The sequence below is a fragment of the Rhinichthys klamathensis genome, unplaced genomic scaffold (assembly GCF_029890125.1).
Source record: "Rhinichthys klamathensis goyatoka isolate OS25496 unplaced genomic scaffold, OSU_Roscu_1.1 h1tg000006l_1, whole genome shotgun sequence".
Taxonomy (NCBI): Eukaryota; Metazoa; Chordata; class Actinopteri; order Cypriniformes; family Leuciscidae; genus Rhinichthys; species Rhinichthys klamathensis.
The window spans coordinates 4,842,501-4,857,500 of record NW_026606559.1 but is presented as its reverse complement, the minus strand read 5'-3'; positions in this window follow the sequence as shown (position 1 = coordinate 4,857,500).

The window sequence follows — 15,000 nt, the reverse complement described above, 5'->3', positions numbered from 1 at the left end:
ATCAGAACTAAACCCATTTTATTCTTGTTTTCAATTTAAGAATAATGTACAAGTTTAAAAACAGCCAGGATGCACTATTCAGTTAAAAAATAAATATATCAAATAATACATAGGGCTATACTGCCCTCTTGTGTTCAAAATCAGGTAGGCCTGTTGTATTTAAATATAGGTAGCTGCTATGTGACTCCGAGAATTTTTTCTCACCGGTTATTTGACGTGTAACACCGGGGGCTTTTATATCGCTAAGTTAAAAGTGAAAGTAAAGTAAGGACATTTATAGTGGTGGCGCTCGCAGTGCGCTCGAATGAATTTCTATGGAAGTAGAAATGAAAAAACGTTCGCTCTGTTTTGCTCGCTCGTCGCCATGGATGCGCACTGTAATGAATGCCACTGCAGCCGCATACTTTTTAGTGTCACTTTAAAATTAGTGCAATATCGGGGGCCAATTGCTTGAATTGTGAGTTCAATAGTCTATTATTTTTCACGGAAAACACAACAACAAAAGAGTACAATGACAGATTCGCTTAAATAGGCGCTTTTACATAAAATAGCCTATTCCGTCATCATCTTTTCAGTCAGCACTTCACTCTCGTGATTAATGAAATTTATTGCTGATATTTGCTGCAACTTTCGTTCCGCTCACAATTTAGTAAGCAAACACGCTTCAAATGTGTTTTTATTTTATTTTTGTGTATATATATGTGTGTGTATATATATATATATAGCTTATGTTTCAAATATGAGTTAATTAACAATCGTTTGAAAGAATGATACTTTTAAACATATCACTAAACCATCATTAGGTGTCGCCAGGCGACCGTCTTAATGAGCGAGTCATTGATTCATTTGTTCGAACGATTCGTTCGAACGGCTGAGTCATTCATGAATGAGACAGATTATGGATTGGTCATTGAATCTTTGAGTCAACCGATTCGTTCAAAATGCTGAATCATTCAGTAATGAGAACGCGTTGCTGTGAGATGCTCGATGGTTCTGCTGTGATCTTTGTTTAACTATTTTCGCTGCTGAAACAGAAAAAAGTCAATATTGCATCTAAAATGTAAGTGATTTGACTTGTGTGTGTCTGTGTCTGTGTCTGTGTCTGTGTGTGTGTGTGTGTGTGTGTGTGTGTATGATTGTGTCTGTTACAGTGATTGTTTAACCCTTGTTAAAGTTTAGGCTGTCTTTTTGGATATATATCTTTTTATATAAAAAAAATAGGCATACAACCCATATATTTTAAATGTATTGTTTGCTTTAAATTACATTAAGATTTGTATGTTTGGTAATTGAACCTGAATGAATTTTAAATGAATGTGCTATATTTCAGAGTTTTCCTTAAAATTTGAACTAACTTTATTCTCATCTGAATGATAGACTATTTATTTTTGTATAAAATAAAAAAGAGATTTTGGTTGGGTGACAGTTGTAGTTTACAGTTTGACAAAAGCACAATGTTGTGTTTTATTGCGATTGTACACAAATATAAATAAACACTTTGCAGTTTGAATAATGTCCTGTATGAACAAAAGGACGGAGTATGTTTTAATGTCTACATTGTTCAATCACGTTTCACACACACACACACACACATACACACACACAAACTTTTTTCTAATCAGATCAGGCAAGTAATATTCTGTCTTGGCACACTTGATTTAACTTTCAATCTTGTGTACTTATTTCATGTGTCCATTAAGTCCATGAGACCGTAGGGTGTCTCATTTTTCATTTTAGGTTTCAGAAGGTTGCTCACGCATATGATATGTGCCCTCAATGCACACTTTTGCAGAGCCCACACCAATGCAAGCTCTACAGTACACATCTTCTCAACAATCAAAGCGGGGTTAAGTTATTGCCCGTCATGCACAGTAACCCTAAAGGCACCAGGGTGGCGGTGCCACCGGCTTGTTTATATATATATATATATATATATATATATATATATATATATATATATATATATAAATATAGCTGCGAGCAGCGATGAAGGGCCAAAGCCGGTGGCACCGCCACTCCGGTGCCTTTAGGTAACTAAAGGCACCGGGGTTGCGGTGCCACCGGCTTGGGCCCGTAATCGCTGCTCGCAGCTATATTTATTATTATTATTATTATTATTATTATTATTTTATCGACTATTCGGGCACTTTTGGGGCTCTTAACGTGCACGAAAACTCTTGAAACTTTGCACACTGGTCAGAACCCGCGGCCATCAGGGCCGGGCTGAAGCTGGTACCCGGGCGTGGCAGGGGGGCTCGACAGCGCCCCCTGGAACGGGGTCCGAAAACTTGGTCCATAAATCAAACACGCTTCCATGTAATAATATGAAACTCGGTACACATATAGATCTCATCGGTTCATATATCCTTTGTACTTTTACTTTTTACCCCAGCCCAACAGGAAGTCGGCTATTATGGTTTGTTTGGAAGCGTATGCCCCTGGAATTCGATATACTCCTCCTAGAGAATTCAACCAATCGCAAGGAAACTCGGTCAGCATGATGTCAAGACATTGAGGATGAAAAATTGCCAGGGGATTTTTCATATCTCGAACGGTTTGGCCGTGGCGAGGAAACAAATTTATGGCGAATAATGGAAACAGGAAGTGTGTTATAACTTCTGCATACATTAACTGATCTTGATGAAACTTCAACAGTATGTTCGCTGTAAGAGGCCGATCACATGGATGTGACTATTGTGAGTCAAAGTTATAGCGCCACCAACTGGCAGCAGGAAGTGTGTCACTTTCTAAATGCTTTTGACAAAAGTGGGGGGGTTAGTTTTATCTACAGTTACAAAACTCAGCGTGTATATTCTTCTCCTCAAGCCAAACAACTTTCTAATTTAAAGTAATTAGCTCCGACCCTCAGAAAGTCAGATATTGTGGTTTGAATAGGGTCATTTTCTCTCTCTCTCTCTCTGAGCCAATATGGCAAGCCGCTTTAACATTTAATCATTTTAACCTACTAGTCTCTATTTTCATGCTACTAGTACTTATTTTTAGATACTAGTATCTATTCCATTAAGTACTGGTACTTATTCATTAGCGACTAGTGCTTATTCTTTAGTACTAGTGCCTATTCTTTAGATACTAGTGCTTATTCTTTAGATATTCTTTTGAATACGTATTAGTAGCTAATGAATAAGTACTTGTATCTATTTAATAGGTACTAGTATCTAATGACTTAGTACTAGTATTTATTGAATAAATACTAGTATCTATTAATAGGTACTAGTATCTAAAAGGTCATTTTCTCTTTCTCTCTCTCTGAGCCAATATGGCAAGCCGTTTTAACATTTAATCATTTTAACCTACTAGTCTCTATTTTCATGCTACTATTACTTATTTTTTAGATACTAGTATCTATTCCATTAAGTACTAGTACTTATTCATTAGCGACTAGTGCTTATTCTGTTTAGAATATTCAAAGTGCTTATTCAATTTTTTTGCTTATTTATATTTTCAGAGCAGAAAATCCGATTTTTCTGCTTATTCAATATTGCATCTAAAAATGTAAGTGACTTGACGTGTGTGTGTGTGTGTGTGTGTGTGTGAGAGAGAGAGATGTGTCTGTTACAGTGACAAGAGTTTAACCCTTTAAGGCCTTGTCTTTTTGGATATATATTTTTTGTATTAAAAAAAATGTGCATACAACCCATATATTTTAAATGTATTGTTTGCTTTAAATTAAATTAAGATTGTATGTTTGGTAATTGAACCTAAATAAATTTCAAATTAATGTGCTATATTTCAGATCAATATATTTGTTTTCCTTCATTTTAATCAACACTAACTTTATTCTCATCTGAATTATAAAGAATTTATTTCTGTATAAAATAAAAAATCCCGAATAATCCAGACCAACCAGAGCGCACTATTTCTACAACATCATCAGTGCTGAAGCGAAACTACCAGAGCCGTTCTGCAGATAGCAAGCAGATATTTTGTGTCACGTCGTGCACAATAACCCTAAAGGCACCAGGGTGGCGGTGCCACCGGCTTTATATATATATATATATATATATATATATATATATATCGCTGCTCGCAGCTATATTTATATATATATATATATATATATATAAATATAGCTGCGAGCAGCGATGAAGGGCCCAAGCCGGCGGCACCGCCACCCTGGTGCCTTTAGGTAACTAAAGGCACCGGGGTTGCGGTGCCACCGGCTTGGGCCCGTAATCGCTGCTCGCAGCTATATTTATATATATATATATATATATATATTTATTATTATTATTATTATTATTTTATCGACTATTCGGGCACTTTTGGGGCTCTTAACGTGCACGAAAACTCTTGAAACTTTGCACACTGGTCAGAACCTGCGGCCATCAGGGCCGGGCTGAAGCTGGTACCCGGGCGTGGCAGGGGGGCTCGACAGCGCCCCCTGGAACGGGGTCCGAAAACTTGGTCCATAAATCAAACACGCTTCCATGTAATAATATGAAACTCGGTACACATATAGATCTCATCGGTTCATATATCCTTTGTACTTTTACTTTTTACCCCAGCCCAACAGGAAGTCGGCTATTATGGTTTGTTTGGAAGCGTATGCCCCTGGAATTCGATATACTCCTCCTAGAGAATTCAACCAATCGCAAGGAAACTCGGTCAGCATGATGTCAAGACATTGAGGATGAAAAATTGCCAGGGGATTTTTCATATCTCGAACGGTTTGGCCGTGGCGAGGAAACAAATATATGGCGAATAATGGAAACAGGAAGTGTGTTATAACTTCTGCATACATTAACTGATCTTGATGAAACTTCAACAGTATGTTCGCTGTAAGAGGCCGATCACATGGATGTGACTATTGTGAGTCAAAGTTATAGCGCCACCAACTGGCAGCAGGAAGTGTGACACTTTCTAAATGCTTTTGACAAAAGTGGGGGGGTTAGTTTTATCTACAGTTACAAAACTCAGCGTGTATATTCTTCTCCTCAAGCCAAACAACTTTCTAATTTAAAGTAATTAGCTCCGACCCTCAGAAAGTCAGATATTGTGGTTTGAATAGGGTCATTTTCTCTCTCTCTCTCTCTCTGAGCCAATATGGCAAGCCGCTTTAACATTTAATAATTTTAACCTACTAGTCTCTATTTTCATGCTACTAGTACTTATTTTTAGATACTAGTATCTATTCCATTAAGTACTGGTACTTATTCATTAGCGACTAGTGCTTATTCTTTAGTACTAGTGCCTATTCTTTAGATACTAGTGCTTATTCTTTAGATATTCTTTTGAATACGTATTAGTAGCTAATGAATAAGTACTGGTATCTATTTAATAAGTACTAGTATCTAATGACTTAGTACTAGTATTTATTGAATAAATACTAGTATCTATTAATAGGTACTAGTATCTAAAAGGTCATTTTCTCTTTCTCTCTCTCTGAGCCAATATGGCAAGCCGTTTTAACATTTAATCATTTTAACCTACTAGTCTCTATTTTCATGCTACTAGTACTTATTTTTTAGATACTAGTATCTATTCCATTAAGTACTAGTACTTATTCATTAGCGACTAGTGCTTATTCTGTTTAGAATATTCAAAGTGCTTATTCAATTTTTTTGCTTATTTATATTTTCAGAGCAGAAAATCCGATTTTTCTGCTTATTCGATATTGCATCTAAAAATGTAAGTGACTTGACGTGTGTGTGTGTGTGTGTGTGTGTGTGAGAGAGAGAGATGTGTCTGTTACAGTGACAAGAGTTTAACCCTTTAAGGCCTTGTCTTTTTGGATATATATTTTTTTTTATTAAAAAAAATGTGCATACAACCCATATATTTTAAATGTATTGTTTGCTTTAAATTAAATTAAGATTGTATGTTTGGTAATTGAACCTAAATAAATTTTAAATTAATGTGCTATATTTCAGATCAATATATTTGTTTTCCTTCATTTTAATCAACACTAACTTTATTCTCATCTGAATTATAAAGAATTTATTTCTGTATAAAATAAAAAATCCCGAATAATCCAGATTAACCAGAGCGCACTATTTCTACAACATCATCAGTGCTGAAGCGAAACTACCAGAGCCGTTCGGCAGATAGCAAGCAGATATTTTGTGTCACGTCGTGCACAATAACCCTAAAGGCACCAGGGTGGCGGTGCCACCGGCTTTATATATATATATATATATATATATAGCTGCGAGCAGCGATGAAGGGCCCAAGCCGGCGGCACCGCCACCCTGGTGCCTTTAGGTAACTAAAGGCACCGGGGTTGCGGTGCCACCGGCTTGGGCCCGTAATCGCTGCTCGCAGCTATATTTTTTTTTTTTTTTTTTTTTTTTTTTTCCTCTTTTATTTTTCCTACGACTATTCGGGCACTTTTGGGGCTCTTAACGTGCACGAAAACTCTTGAAACTTTGCACACGGGTCAGAACCCGCGGCCATCAGGGTCGGGGTGAAGATGGTACCCGGGCGTGGCAGGGGGGCTCGACAGCGCCCCCTGGAACGGGGTCCGAAAACTTGGTCCATAAATCAAACACGCTTGTATGTAAGAATATGAAACTCGGTACACATATAGATCTCATCGGTTCATATATACTTCATGCTCTTACTTTTTACCCCAGCCCAACAGGAAGTCGGCTATTTAGGGTTGTTTGTAAAACGCATGCAATGGAATTTAAAGTACTTCTCCTAGAGAATTCAAAGAAATGCCACGAAACTCGGTCAGCATGAAGTCAAGACATTGAGGATGAAAAAATGCGAGGGGATTTTTGATATCTCGAACGGTTTGGCCGTGGCGAGGAAACGAAATTATGGCGAGAAACGTGAAACAGGAAGTGTGTTATAACTTCTGCATACATTAACTGATCTTGATGAAACTTCAGCAGTGTGTTCGCTGTAAGAGGCCGATCACATGGATGTGACTATTGTGAGGCAAAGTTATAGCGCCACCAACTGGCAGCAGGAAGTGTGTCACTTTCAAAATGCTTCGAAATCACCCTCTTATTTTAACCCAATTTGTTTCAAACTTCATCTGTATAATGTAAACATACGCCAGATGTAGACCTGTGAATGGATTCTTGATATCTTTGATACTGTTGCCGTGGCAACACATCAAACTTTAAAATTCTTTTTTGATGCTTTTGAGACTCTTAGCATGCTTGAAATTGCATGAAACTCGACAGACATGTCACATATATTAGCCAGTAGACATGTGCAAAGTTTCAGGAACGGGCGTGGTGCAGGGACTCAGTAGCGCCACCTTTTGACAAAAGTGAGAGGGTTAGTTTCATAGTTTTACCTGCAATCTTAAAACTCGGTAGGCATATTGTTCAGATCAAGCCGGACAACTTTCTAATTTACAGATTTTGGTTCCGAACAACAGGAAGTCAGATATTTTGGTTTAAATGGGATGTTTTGGAGTAATCTCTGTCCCTCTCTCCCTCTCTCTGCATACCTCTGTGTCTGTGGGGGGAGGGGGATGTGTCTGTTTGAGTGACAAAGCTTTTAATTATTGTTGATCAAGGTTTCGGGGGCTTTTGGGGCCCTTAACATCCTCTAAAACTCTTGAAACTTTGCACACGGGTCAGAACCCGTGGCCATCAGGGCCGGACTGAAGCTGGTACCCGGGCGTGGCAGGGCGGACCGACAGCGCCCCCTGGACTGGGATTCGAACACTTGTCCATAAATCAAAGACACTTGCATGTAATAATATGAAACTCTGTACACTTATAGATCTCATTGGGTTAAACAACTTTCGTGCTCTAAGTTTTACGACATCCCAACAGGAAGCCGGCTATCATGGTTTGTTTGGAAACGCATACCCCTGAAATTCTATTTAATTCTCCTTGGGAATTGATCGGATTTCAAGCAAACTCGGTCAGCATGACGTCAAGACATTGATGATGCTAAATTCCGGAGGGATTTTTGATATCTCGAACGGTTTGGCCGTGGCGAGGAAATTAATTTTATGACTAAAAAAGGACATATAAAGTGTGTTATAACTTAGTTAGTTTTACCTACAGTTACAAAACTCAGCTTGTATATTCTTTAACCTGACTCCGCCAGATGGATTTGCTCCGCATATCCATCTGGAAACCTTCCGTTGAAGTAGTTTTGGTAAGGGGCGAAAATACTGGTTAGCTGATTGGCCTATGTTGGTGATAGACGGGCCAAATCAACCAATCAGATCAACGAAGCATATGACGTACTAACAGAGCGTATCTTTTCCTCTGAGAAAAGCCTCCAGAGCAGTGTTTTGCTCTTCTTTCAGTGAAGAAATACTCTGTAATTCCGATAAAACTTGCTCGATAGCCACGCTGATGCTAGTTTCATCCGCTGAAGCCGACATGTTCTTTAGACTGAACTGACGCGCTTCTCGTTGCGTCACACCTCAACCCGCCTCAAAGCCAACGCTGATTGGACGTTCGTTTGGTGAACTGCTCCCAAATTTTCTTTAACGGAAAGTATCCAGACTGATCTGCGAGTGAAACCTTGAAAGCTCGCGAGATCAGGATGGTCTCACGAGGCTATATATTCTTCTCCTCAAGCCGGACACCTTTCTAATTTAAAGTCATTATCTCCGACCCTCAGAAAGTCAGATATTGTGGTTTGAATGTGGATTTCTTGAAATGGTATCTCTCTCTGTCTCTCTCTGACAGAGAGAGGGCCCCCCCCCCCTTTCTGTGTGTGTGTGTGTGTGTGTGTGTGTGTGTGTGTGTGTGTGTGTGTGGCTGAAGGGAGGGGAAGGGAGGGAGGGAAGGGAGGGGAGGGAGGGCTGGTGTCTGTGTTTATGTGTGTGTGTGTGTGTGTGGCTGTCTGTCTGTTACAGTGACAAGAGATTAAGCCTTTCATTGCTGTGTGATTTTTCCTGCATTAAAGGATAAAGAAATCTTTAAGGCCTTGTCTTTTTGCATAACAATTTTATATTTTTTTTATCAATTACAAAATATGCATAGAACCCAGATCTTTAAAATGTATAGTTTGCTTTAAATAAAATTAAGATTGTATTGGTAATTGAAGCTGTATGAATTTAAAATGAATGTGGTCATTTTCTCTCTCTCTCTCTCTGAGCCAATATGGCAAGCCGCTTTAACATTTAATCATTTTAACCTACTAGTCTCTATTTTCATGCTACTAGTACTTATTTTTAGATACTAGTATCTATTCCATTAAGTACTGGTACTTATTCATTAGCGACTGGTGCTTATTCTTTAGTACTAGTGCCTATTCTTTAGATACTAGTGCTTATTCTTTAGATATTCTTTTGAATACGTATTAGTAGCTAATGAATAAGTACTGGTATCTATTTAATAGGTACTAGTATCTAATGACTTAGTACTAGTATTTATTGAATAAATACTAGTATCTATTAATAGGTACTAGTATCTAAAAGGTCATTTTCTCTTTCTCTCTCTCTGAGCCAATATGGCAAGCCGTTTTAACATTTAATCATTTTAACCTACTAGTCTCTATTTTCATGCTACTAGTACTTATTTTTTAGATACTAGTATCTATTCCATTAAGTACTAGTACTTATTCATTAGCGACTAGTGCTTATTCTGTTTAGAATATTCAAAGTGCTTATTCAATTTTTTTGCTTATTTATATTTTCAGAGCAGAAAATCCGATTTTTCTGCTTATTCAATATTGCATCTAAAAATGTAAGTGACTTGACGTGTGTGTGTGTGTGTGTGTGTGTGTGTGTGTGTGTGTGTGTGTGTGTGAGAGAGAGAGAGATGTGTCTGTTACAGTGACAAGAGTTTAACCCTTTAAGGCCTTGTCTTTTTGGATATATATTTTTTTTATTAAAAAAAATGTGCATACAACCCATATATTTTAAATGTATTGTTTGCTTTAAATTAAATTAAGATTGTATGTTTGGTAATTGAACCTAAATAAATTTTAAATTAATGTGCTATATTTCAGATCAATATATTTGTTTTCCTTCATTTTAATCAACACTAACTTTATTCTCATCTGAATTATAAAGAATTTATTTCTGTATAAAATAAAAAATCCCGAATAATCCAGACCAACCAGAGCGCACTATTTCTACAACATCATCAGTGCTGAAGCGAAACTACCAGAGCCGTTCGGCAGATAGCAAGCAGATATTTTGTGTCACGTCGTGCACAATAACCCTAAAGGCACCAGGGTGGCGGTGCCACCGGCGTTATATATATATATATATATAAATATATATATATATATATATATATATATATATATATATATATATATATATATATATATATATAAATATAGCTGCGAGCAGCGATGAAGGGCCCAAGCCGGCGGCACCGCCACCCTGGTGCCTTTAGGTAACTAAAGGCACCGGGGTTGCGGTGCCACCGGCTTGGGCCCGTAATCGCTGCTCGCAGCTATATTTATTATTATTATTATTATTATTATTATTTTATCGACTATTCGGGCACTTTTGGGGCTCTTAACGTGCACGAAAACTCTTGAAACTTTGCACACTGGTCAGAACCCGCGGCCATCAGGGCCGGGCTGAAGATGGTACCCGGGCGTGGCAGGGGGGCTCGACAGCGCCCCCTGGAACGGGGTCCGAAAACTTGGTCCATAAATCAAACACGCTTCCATGTAATAATATGAAACTCGGTACACATATAGATCTCATCGGTTCATATATCCTTTGTACTTTTACTTTTTACCCCAGCCCAACAGGAAGTCGGCTATTATGGTTTGTTTGGAAGAGTATGCCCCTGGAATTCGATATACTCCTCCTAGAGAATTCAACCAATCGCAAGGAAACTCGGTCAGCATGATGTCAAGACATTGAGGATGAAAAATTGCCAGGGGATTTTTCATATCTCGAACGGTTTGGCCGTGGCGAGGAAACGAATTTATGGCGAATAATGGAAACAGGAAGTGTGTTATAACTTCTGCATACATTAACTGATCTTGATGAAACTTCAACAGTGTGTTCGCTGTAAGAGGCCGATCACATGGATGTGACTATTGTGAGTCAAAGTTATAGCGCCACCAACTGGCAGCAGGAAGTGTGTCACTTTCTAAATGCTTTTGACAAAAGTGGGGGGGTTAGTTTTATCTACAGTAACAAAACTCGATATGTATATTGTACTCTTCGAGCCGGACAACTTTCTAATTTACCGTAATTAGCTACGACCAACAGGAAGTCAGATATTTTGGTTTGAATGTGGATTTCAGATTCTGAGTTTTTAGCTACTCCTCCTAAGTAGTTTATTTTATTCATGCCAAACTTTTTCAACATGATGAAAATACATTGAAGATGCTAAATTGTGAACAGATATTGAATATCTCAAACGGTTTTGCTATGGTTGAGGGATTCAAGTAATGTCAAAAAAAGAATCAGGGCATGTCTCATATCTTTCTAAAATGTAATTATACACCATTTATTTTTATATAAAATTATACAAATATTAGAACTAAACCCATTTTATTCCTTTTTTTCAATTTAAGAATTATTTTTAAGTTTAAAAACAGCCAGAATGGTTGTTTAGTCAAAAATAATAATAATCCAAATCATATATAGTGCTATACTGCCCTCTTGTGTTCAAAATCAGGTAGGCCTATTGAATTTATATATATTTATATATTAGGGATGTTACTATGGGAATATTTTCCCACCGGTTAATCAACGTGTGATTGTGTAAACCAATTGTGTAAACCTCCCGCTGGGGGGTTTAAAAACACTAACTTGAAAGCGAAAGTATAATATGGACGTCCGCACGGACATTGAAATGGTGGCGCTCGAATGAATTCCTATGGAAGTAGAAATTAACTAAACGTTCGCTCTGTTCTGCTCGCTCGTCGCCATGGACGCGCACCGTTATGAATGCCAGTGCAGCCGCATACTTTTTAGTGTCACTAAAATTAGTGCAATTTCGGGGGCCGATTATTTGAATTGTGAGTTCAATAGTCTATTATTTTTCACGGAAAACACAACAATAAAAGAGTACAATGACAGATTCGCTTAAATAGGCGTTTTTACATAAAATAGCCTATTCCGTCATCATCTTTTCAGTCAGCTCTTCACTCTCGTGATTAATGAAATTTGACTCCTGTTGCTGATATTTGCTGCAACTTTCGTTCAGCTCACAATTAAGTAAGCAAACACGTTTCAAATGTGTTTTTATTTTATTTTTGTGTATGTGTGTGTATATACATACATATACACACACATACACAAAAATAAAATAAAAACACATTTGAAACGTGTTTGCTCACAATTTAGTAAGCAAACACGTTTCAAATGTGTTTTTATTTTATTTTTGTGTATGTGTGTGTATATGTATGTATATATATAAATATAGCTTATGTTTCAAATATGAGTTAATTAACAATCGTTGGAAAGAATGATACTTTTAAACATAACACTAAACCCCGTCATTAGGTGTCGCCAGGCGACCGTCTTAATGAGCGAGTCATTGATTCATTCGTTTGAACGACTGAGTCATTCATGAATGAGATATATGTTTATGGATTGATTGGTCATTGAATCTTTGAGTCAACCGATTCGTTCAAAATGCTGAATCATTCAGTAATGAGAACGCGTTGCTGTGAGATGCGCGATGGTTCTGCTGTGATCTTTGTTTAACTATTTTCGCTGCTGAAACAGAAAAAAAGTCAATATTGCATCTAAAATGTAAGTGATTTGACTTGTGTGTGTGTGTGTGTGTGTGTGATTGTGTGTGTGATTGTGTCTGTTACAGTGATAAGAGTTTAACCCTTGTTAAACTTTAGGCCTTGTCTTTTTGGATATATATCTTTTTATATTAAAAAATAGTCATACAACCCATATATTTTAAATGTATTGTTTGCTTTAAATTACATTAAGATTGTATGTTTGGTAATCGAACCTGAATGAATTATAAATGAATGTGCTATATTTCAGATCATATATTTGTTTTCCTTAAAATTTGAACTAACACTAACTTTATTCTCATCTGAATGATAGATTATTTATTTCTGTATAAAATAAAAACACCTTTGATTTTTCTTTTTTAATCAATGTAGAATGTGTAACTGAAAAAATAAACAGATTAGGGCTCTGTTTGATGACAAGAAATGAAAACCAATGCGATATGATGAATGTCCAAAAGATGGCTCCCACAGACTGTTTTTAAATAGGATTGTTTGATATTTTTTGCTTTTAAACTGTGTGTGTGTGTGTGTGTGTAAGAGATTTTGGTTGGGTGACAGTTGTAGTTTACAGTTTGACAAGAGTTTATAGTTTGACAAAAGCACAATGTTGTGTTTTATTGCGAGTGTACACAAATATAAGTAAACACTTTGCAGTTTGAATAATGTCATGTATGAACAAAAGGACGGAGTATGTCTTTATGTCTACATTGTTCAATTACGCCACACACACACACACACACACACACACACACACACACACACACAAACACTATTTTTCTAATCAGATCAGGCAAATAATATTCTGTCTTGTCTCTTAAAAAAACAATATATATATATTTATGTATATATATATATATATATGTGTGTGTGTGTGTGTGTATATATATATATAAATATAGCTGCGAGCAGCGATGAAAGGGCCAAAGCCGGCGGCACCGCCACCCCGGTTATAGCGCCACCAACTGGAGCAGGAAGTCTGTCACTTTCAAAAAGCTTTGAAATCACCTGATTGCTTCAAACTTCACTACTATGATGTAAACACACGGCAGATGTAGACCTGGATGTAGACCTGACCTTTCAGAAGGTTGCTCTCGCATACTTTGTGGTTGACATGTGCCCTCAATGCACACTTTTGCAGAGCCCACACTGATACAAGCTCTACAGCACACTTCTTTTCGACAGTCAAAGCAGGGTTACGTTTTTGCACGTCGTGCACAATAACCCTAAAGGCACCAGGGTGGCGGTGCCACCGGCTTTATATATATATATATATATATATATAAATAAATATAGCTGCGAGCAGCGATGAAGGGCCAAAGCCGGTGGTACCGCCACCCCGGTGCCTTTAGGTAACTAAAGGCACCGGGGTTGCGGTGCCACCGGCTTGGGCCCGTAATCGCTGCTCGCAGCTATATTTATTTATATATATATATATATATATATATTTATTATTATTATTATTATTATTTTATCGACTATTCGGGCACTTTTGGGGCTCTTAACGTGCACGAAAACTCTTGAAACTTTGCACACTGGTCAGAACCCGCGGCCATCAGGGCCGGGCTGAAGCTGGTACCCGGGCGTGGCAGGGGGGCTCGACAGCGCCCCCTGGAACGGGGTCCGAAAACTTGGTCCATAAATCAAACACGCTTCCATGTAATAATATGAAACTCGGTACACATATAGATCTCATCGGTTCATATATCCTTTGTACTTTTACTTTTTACCCCAGCCCAACAGGAAGTCGGCTATTATGGTTTGTTTGGAAGCGTATGCCCCTGGAATTCGATATACTCCTCCTAGAGAATTCAACCAATCGCAACGAAACTCGGTCAGCATGATGTCAAGACATTGAGGATGAAAAATTGCCAGGGGATTTCTGATATCTCGAACGGTTTGGCCGTGACGAGGAAACAAATTTATGGCGAATAATGGAAACAGGAAGTGTGTTATAACTTCTGCATACATTAACTGATCTTGATGAAACTTCAACAGTGTGTTCGCTGTAAGAAGCCGATCACATGGATGTGACTATTGTGAGTCAAAGTTATAGCGCCACCAACTGGCAGCAGGAAGTGTGTCACTTTCAAAATGCTTTGAAATCACCCTCTTATTTTTACCCGATTTGCTTCAAACTTGATGTGTATAATGTAGACACTCGCCAGATGTAGACCTGTGAAAGGATTATTGATATCTTAGATACTGTTGCCATGGCAACGCATCAAACTTTAATATTCTTTTTGGATGCTTTTGAGACTCTTAGCATGCCTGAAATTGCTTAAAATTGCATGAAACTCGACAGACAGATCACATTTATTAGCCAGTAGACATGTGCAAAGTTTCAGAAACGGGCGTGGTGCAGGGGCTCAGTAGCGCCAC